Raw genomic sequence first — 7,772 nt, 5'->3', positions numbered from 1 at the left:
TTCTTAAATGAAGAAAAAAACATTTAGTCATAATGGAGGCTGATAGGAAAATAAGATTTATTTGAGAAAAATGGATTCACCACATCAGGAATACATCTATTATATAAAGCATGGAACCCCAGTATAAGAAAGCAGCATACACTACTGAATCAGGAAAGCAGACATTTTGTGCTTTCATAATTCTTGCTTTCCATCATTCCTTATCAATAAGATATAGTTGGCTTCTAACAACTAAAACATTTCATATGCATCTAGTTTTCTCACTTCACTTCATCTGTTGCAATCATAATTCCTAAATTTTGCAATCCTTATTTGGATTTGGATTGAAACTAATTGAATTTGTTCAGGATTATGCCATCTATTTTCTTATCCTTTTGAGGACCACCAACTTCTTTATTGCTCGTTTATTAATGCCTTTCATATATAATCAAAGGTATTCTCCCTACATAGCTACTCACTGAGGATTTATCATTTCTTTTTCTACTTGTAATGCCTACTTCTCTTTGAGTATCTGACCTTACCGGGTTCACATAAAACCTTCTTAAAATGTGTTACTCTTTGTATTCACATTCATGCCATTGTAATCTGATTGGGTTCAGGAACTTTATGACTTTTCACACCATAGGAGGGAGATATTCAGCTAATCACTACCCAAATAATCTATCTATCTATCTATCTATCTATCTATCTATCTATCTATCTATCTATCTATCTATCTATCTATCCATCCATCCATCCATCCATCCATCCATCCATCCATCCATCCATCCATCCATCCATCCATCCATCCATCCATCCATCTATCTATCTATCTATCTATCTATCTATCTATCTATCTATCTATCTATCTATCTATCTATCTATCTATCTATCTATCCTAGAGCAAATATACACTCATGCCTATATGTATATGCACACATATACATTACACACATCTATATATGTGTATATGTGTATATATGCACATGTATTGTATATATACCTATACATATACACATGTGCATATAAATGTGTGTGTGTATCTAAGCATTGGGTCCACAGATAGGTTCTCAGGGGGCTTATTAACATAGATAGGGAAATATATATCTTCATTGTTATTTGTTTCCTTTATAATACTGCATATTTTTTAGCATTTAACAACATTCTGATATGTGACCCATAGGGGTTCCCTAAATTGTCAAAGGAATCCATGGCACAAAAAGATTTAGTACCACTGCACTAGAGTCAGTGTACTTGCAGCGCAGATGGAATTGCTAACATTAAAGTCTTCTTCCTGAGTTTTAAGGGAGTCTAAATATAGGAGTAAAGGTAGGGACTCACCTGACCTCTCAGAAATTGCCCTCCAAATAACTTAAAACAGTGCCCCCAAATGAATTCTGGAGTAGCATAACCTACAAGAAGAGAGGATAAAACAATGTTTAAGTCCAAGAAAACTTAGAAGGTCAGCAAGAAAGGTCTATTTCAGTGGGGTAAGGTGGAACGCAATCTAGCATTCATTGTGGACAGAAAAACAGCAACAAGGCTCCTTACCCTTGCACAAGGGTACCATGCCCAGCACAAGAGCACAAGCCAACAACAGGCCTTGGAAGCAACTGAATTTGCATCAGACCTCTCAGCCCACAGACTTTAAGGGGCCCCCATCAGACAACAGCTCAGAAGGAGATTGCAAGCGGCCTTTTGTTGGCACTGGATGCAAGATTCAGTTGCATTGCCCATACATGGTTCCTTATCAGTTCCAGGGTGAACAGGCATAGTAGCATACTAAAACTCCTGGTCACAGGGGAGCAGGGACCCTGGACAGAGTTCCAGAGCAGAAAACAGTACTTGTCGTTGATCACAGACCCCAGTACAGGCCAGGAGAGCAGTGGCCACATCCTTCCTTAAATCATATAGCCTCAGACAACTGAAAATTCACACGCCCCCAGAACTAACTGTGAAAATAACAGAAGAAAAAACCTGAGGCTTCATACATTGCTCCATGTACCCTGGAAGCAGAGAACCAACTTTAACTTAAAGTGAAAAGTCAAGAAAGAGGATGAAAAAAATAGAGTAAGCTACAAGAAAATAATATGACTATGGACTATTGGTGACAGGGAATATCAAAACACAAATTGGGAAGAGGACAATAATGTCAAAATGGCTACATTCAAAGTGAATACAGCACTGGCTCTGGAGTCAGGAGGACCTGAGTTCAAATTTGGCCTCAGACACTTAACACTTACTAGCTGTATGATATGGGCAAGTCACTTAACCCCCAATTGCATTGCCTTCTCCCCTTCAAAAAATCAAATAAGAGAGGTAGAGGGGAAATTGGGAAAATAAATGAGAGTCATGCAAGGAGAAATAACACCTTAATAAAACAGAACATGCCAAATGGTAAAAGAAGCCAAAATATTCCACTGAAAGGTCTATAAAAAGGAAATGGCCAAAAAAGATATACAAAAATTAAATTAAGAAAACTACTCCTTAAAAGGTAGGATTGGTGAGATGGAAAAGGAGGTATAAAAGCTCACTAAAAAATCCTTTAAAAAATTAGAATTCAAGTCCAGGAGCCAAGATTATAGAGCAAACAGTAAGTTACTCTCACCCTCCCTTGTTGACCTCGGAAAACCCAGAGAATATTGCCCCAGGAAAAATCCTGAAATAGTGGAGCCAGCAGAAAGAAGGGGTATGGCAGACTTTTTGCTCAGGAGACTAGGAGGATTAATGGGAAAGGTCCCTCTTGCTGTGGATGATGGGAGGGTGTCACAGCAAGCCACACCTCAATGGACCAGCAGGAGATCCTGAGTCCCAGGGTTGTGAAGCCAGCAAGTGATAGCACCATGACCCCCACATACCTTAGTACATCCAAGGGAATAATTGGTAAAAACCAGCACAGAAGGGAGTCCACCAGTGACTGAGCCTACCCATGTTCTAGCAAAGCCCTAGGGGAGTAGGAGACCTCAAGCAGCCAGACTACCCCTCTCCCACACCTCACAACAAAAGCTTCAGGGTAACCCCAGGGAAACACTGTAAGACTTCACCTGGCCTTGGGACACAGCAGCCAGTTCCAGCTCAGTGCCAGGTAAGCTACAGCATTGTATTGCTTCCAGCTGCCAAGATCAGAGTCTACAGCACACAAAGCCAGTAACCAGGACTCTAGCCCCCAGCACAAGAAGCATGGGACAGAGCCCCCTACATTCCACAAGCAAAGATCCATTTTAAAAATCAGCAAAAAGGCAATCACAATGAGAAAGAGCAAACTGGAAAAGCAAAGACCAGAGATTCTTACTATGGGGACAGGGAAGATAAAAATATGAATTCAGAATAGGATAGCATTGACATTCTTTGCACATCTGAAACCTCAAAAGGGAATATGAAGTACTCTCCATCCCAAAAAACATTCTTGGAAGAGCTCAAGAAGGATTTCAAAAGTCAAATTAGAGAGGTAGAAAAAAATTGATCAATTCCTTTAAAAATATGATTGACAAAATAATAAAAAAATATTCACTGAAGACAAGAACTCCTTAAAAAGTAAAATTGGCCAAATGGATAAGGAGGTACAAAACCTACCTGAAGTAAATAACTCCTTAAAAAGTAAATTTGCCCAAACAGAAAAGGATGTACAAAAGCTAACTAAAGAAAACAATTTGTTAAAAATTATAATTGGGCAAGTGTAATGCCATGCACAGAAGCTTTCCAGAAGAATGCTACTGTGAACAGCTTTTAAGGTTCTGATTACACGGTATAGTGACCTCTCTATTCCATAACTAATCAAAGCAAAACTTTCACAGAAAATCAAAGTACAGCATTCACAATATTACAACTTCTCACAGTACAATAGTCAAAGTCTTCCACTAGTGGGGCAAAGTCTTAAGTTAACTCAGTCAGTATCACAATATAGTCTCAAAGTACAACAGTCAAAGTCTTTCACACATAGGGCACTCTCAAGTTAACTCAATCAGTTACTTATTTAGCAAAGTCTCCCACTCATGGGGCAAAGTCTTGATTAATTCAATCAGTCTCTTATTCAGCAATCAATTACTAAGTATCATACACAAAACCCTCTACCCCTTAGGTCACTAGTAAACCATAATTCCATAATTACTCAATACCCAAGGAGAGGTCTTTTCATCTTGACTTGAAGCTGGTTCTCAGATTCCCTGGATCCCCTTCCTTGGTCCAGATTGTATCTGGATTCACCAGACTGTCACCTGGGTTCACTGGCAGACAGCTCCCAGTTCCTTTTCCAGCTCTCTGGGTAGGTCCTGCTCCACACTGAAGTTCACAGGGTCTGATCCATGTCAGATCCTTCACCATTTCGGCTCCAGGGAATTTAAAGCTCAACCAAGGCACAAACAAAGTCTCAGCATCCCAGTCATGCTTCCAGGGTTACCTGGGCTTCTGGCTCCTGGCTCCTGTTCAGAAGAAGCTCCACCACAACAAGTTCTCAGGAAATTCTGGCTCAGTTCTCCATTCTCTCTTCTGTAGCTGCTCTGCCACCAGATGCTAGTCTCAAGAAATTCTGACTGTGGCTCTCTGGGGCTTTTCTTACATACACAGCATTAGCTTCCTGTTTCAGCCAACCCTTTCCTGCTACATCAGTAATAGGAGACAGGAGTTCATACTTTCTGTTTCCCCAACAGAGGCTTGATCAGTTACTAAGTGCTTAGTACCTGCTACCTTTGCCAGCAAAAAGGGATCTTCAAATTCAAATTATAATGATTCTATGAGGCATCAAGAATCAGTCAAACAAAATCAAAAAGAAGGAAAAAATAGAAGAAAATAGAAAATATCTCATTGGAAAAACAACTGACCTGGAAAACAGATCCAGGAAAATTAACTTAAGAATTTTATTGGTCTACCTGAAAGCCATGATGAAAAAAGAGCCTGGACAGTATATTCCAAGAAATCATCAAGGAAACCTGCCCTAATGTCCTAGAACCAGAGGGTGAAATAGCCATTGAAAGAATCCACCTCCTAAAAAAATCCCAAATTAAAAATGCCAAGAAAGGAATTTGAAGCCAAATTCCAGAATTATCAAGTTAAGGAAAACATAATCCAAGGAGTAAGAAAGAAACAATTCAAATATCATGGAAGTATAGTCAGGATCAGCCAGGACTTTGCAATTTCTACATTAAAAGATCAGAGGATTTGGAATATGATATTCTATAAGGTAAAGAAGCTTGGATTACAACCAAGAATCAACTACCTAGCAAAACTGATCATAATCTTTCCAGGCAAGGAGATAGTTATTCAATGAAAAAAGTGACTTCCAGACCTTCCTGATGTATGATGAACTCAATGAAAAATTTGATTTTCAGATACAAGACTCAATAGAGGCATAAAAAGGTAAACAAGAAAAAAGGAGAAAAATAAATATGTTATTCAATAAAAGTGAACTATTTACATCCTTACTTGGGAAGATGATTCTTGTAAATCTTGAAAATTGTATCTTATTGTGACATTTAAAAAGGATATACATAGACAGAGGGTGTGGGTATACATTAATGGATATGGTGATAAAAAACCAAATTAAGCATGAAAAGATATTGTAATGGGAGAAGAGTAAAGGAGCTGGCAGAAAAGGGTAAATTACATCACATGAAGAGGCAAAAAAACCATAGTATAGTAAAGGGAATGAAAGGAGAGAGATGGAAGGAGATGAAGATTGTTTAAACTTTATTCTTATCTGATTTGTCTCAAGGATAACAATAAGTCAAGTATAGGAATCTAACTTGCCTTATAGGCAGTAGGAGGGGGAAAGAGAAAAAAAAGGAGGGGGTGGTTAGAATGGAAGGAAGAAGTAGTAAGGGAAAAGGGAAGGAAAAAGGAGGGGGACTAAGAAGGGAGAGAAGATCAAGGGAGGTGGTGGTCAAAAGCAAAATTGTTTTGAGGACAGAAAGAGAAAAGGGAGAAATAAAAGCATAAATGGGAGAAAAGGATGGAGAGAAAGATGTAGATAGTAATCATAACTATGAATATGAATGTGATTAATTATCCCATAAAATAGGAGTGGATAGCAGAATGGATTAAAAAATATAATCCCACAAGATTGTTTACGAGAAACACATTTGAAAGAGGGATACATACAAGGTAAAAGTAAAAGGCTGGAGTAGAATATATTATGCTTCTGTTGAAGTTAAAAAAGCAGGGGTAGCAATCTTAATCTCAGACAAAGCAAAAGTAAAAATAGATCTAATGAAAAGAGATAATGAAGGAAACTATATCTTGCTAAAAGGCATCATAGACAACGAAGTTATATAATTACTAGACATATATGCACCAAAGTGATATAGCATCCCAATTCTTAGGGCAGAAGTTTTAAGGGAGTTACAAGAAGAAATAGATAGCAAAACCATACTAGTGGGGTGCCTCTATCTCTCCATCAGTGAACTTGATAAATCTAATTTAAAAATAAATAAGAAAGAAGTTAAAGAGGTGAATAGTATTTTAGAAAATGTAGAAATTAAAACTATCTATAATCATATGGAAAAATGCTCTGTCACTATTGATTAGAGAAAATCAAATAAAAACCCATCTAAGTTGCCACATCACACCTATCAGAATTGCTAACATGATCAAATAGGAAAATGCTAACTGTTGGAGAAGATGTGTGAAATTTGGAACACTAATTCATTGTTGATGGAACTGTGAACTGATTCAACCATTCTGGAGAGCAATTTGTAACTATATTCAAAGGGCTATAAAAATGTGCATACTGTTTGATCCAGCAATACCACTTCTAGGTCTGTATCACAAAGAGATCATAAAAATGGGAAAAGGACTCACATGTATAAGAATATTTATAGCAGCTCTTTTTGTGGTGACCAAGAATTGGAATCTGAAGGATGTCCATTAATTGGAGAATGGCTAAACAAGTGGTGGTATATGAATACTTTTGTGCTATAAGAAATTGTGAACAGATGGATTACAGAAAAACCTGGAAAGACTTATATGAACTGATGCTGAGTGAGATGAGCAGAACCAGGAGAACACTGTACACAGTAACAGTCACATTGTGTGATGACTGACTTTGATAGACTTGGCCCTTCTTAGCAATGCAAGGACCTAAAACAATTCTCCAAAGGACTCATGATGGAAAATGCCATCCATATCCTGAGAAAGAACTATGGAGTCTGAAGGCAGAGCAAAGCAAGCTATTTTCTTTCTCTTTTTTTGGAGGGCAATTGGGGTTAAGTGACTTGTTCAAAGTCACACAGCTAGTAAATGTGTCAAGCATCTGAGGCTGGATTTGAACTCAGGTTCTCCTGACTCCAGGACCAGTGCTCTATTCACTGTGCCATCTAGCCACTCCTATTTTCTTTTTGTTTTTCTTTCTTGAGGTTCCTCCTATTCATTTTGATTCTTTTATACAACATGATTAATGCAAAAGTATTAATGGGAATGTATGTGTGGAACCTATATCAGATGAGATGCTATCTTGGGGAGGGTCTACAGAGGGGAGGGGGAGAAAATTTAAAACTTATGGAAGTGAATGTTGAAAACTAAAAGTAAATTAACTTTAATTAAAAAATAGTATTCAGGAAGTGGAAGTTAATGACTCTATAGTACATTAAGAACAAAAAAATCAATTAAAAAGAATGAAAAAATAGAATGATGTTGAAATATCTCCTTGGAAAAACATGTGACTTGGAAAATATATCCAGGAGAGAGTATTTAATAATAATTATTAGACAATCTGAAAGTCATGATAAAAATCAAAGGGCCTATATAGTATTTTTCAATAAATTATCAAGGAAAACTACCTTGATATCCAGGAACCAGAGCAT

The sequence above is a fragment of the Petaurus breviceps genome, unplaced genomic scaffold (assembly GCF_028583685.1).
Source record: "Petaurus breviceps papuanus isolate PSGF00001 unplaced genomic scaffold, PetGlider_PUasm1.0 151, whole genome shotgun sequence".
NCBI lineage: Eukaryota > Metazoa > Chordata > Mammalia > Diprotodontia > Petauridae > Petaurus > Petaurus breviceps.
Note: the sequence above shows the minus strand (reverse complement) of the source record.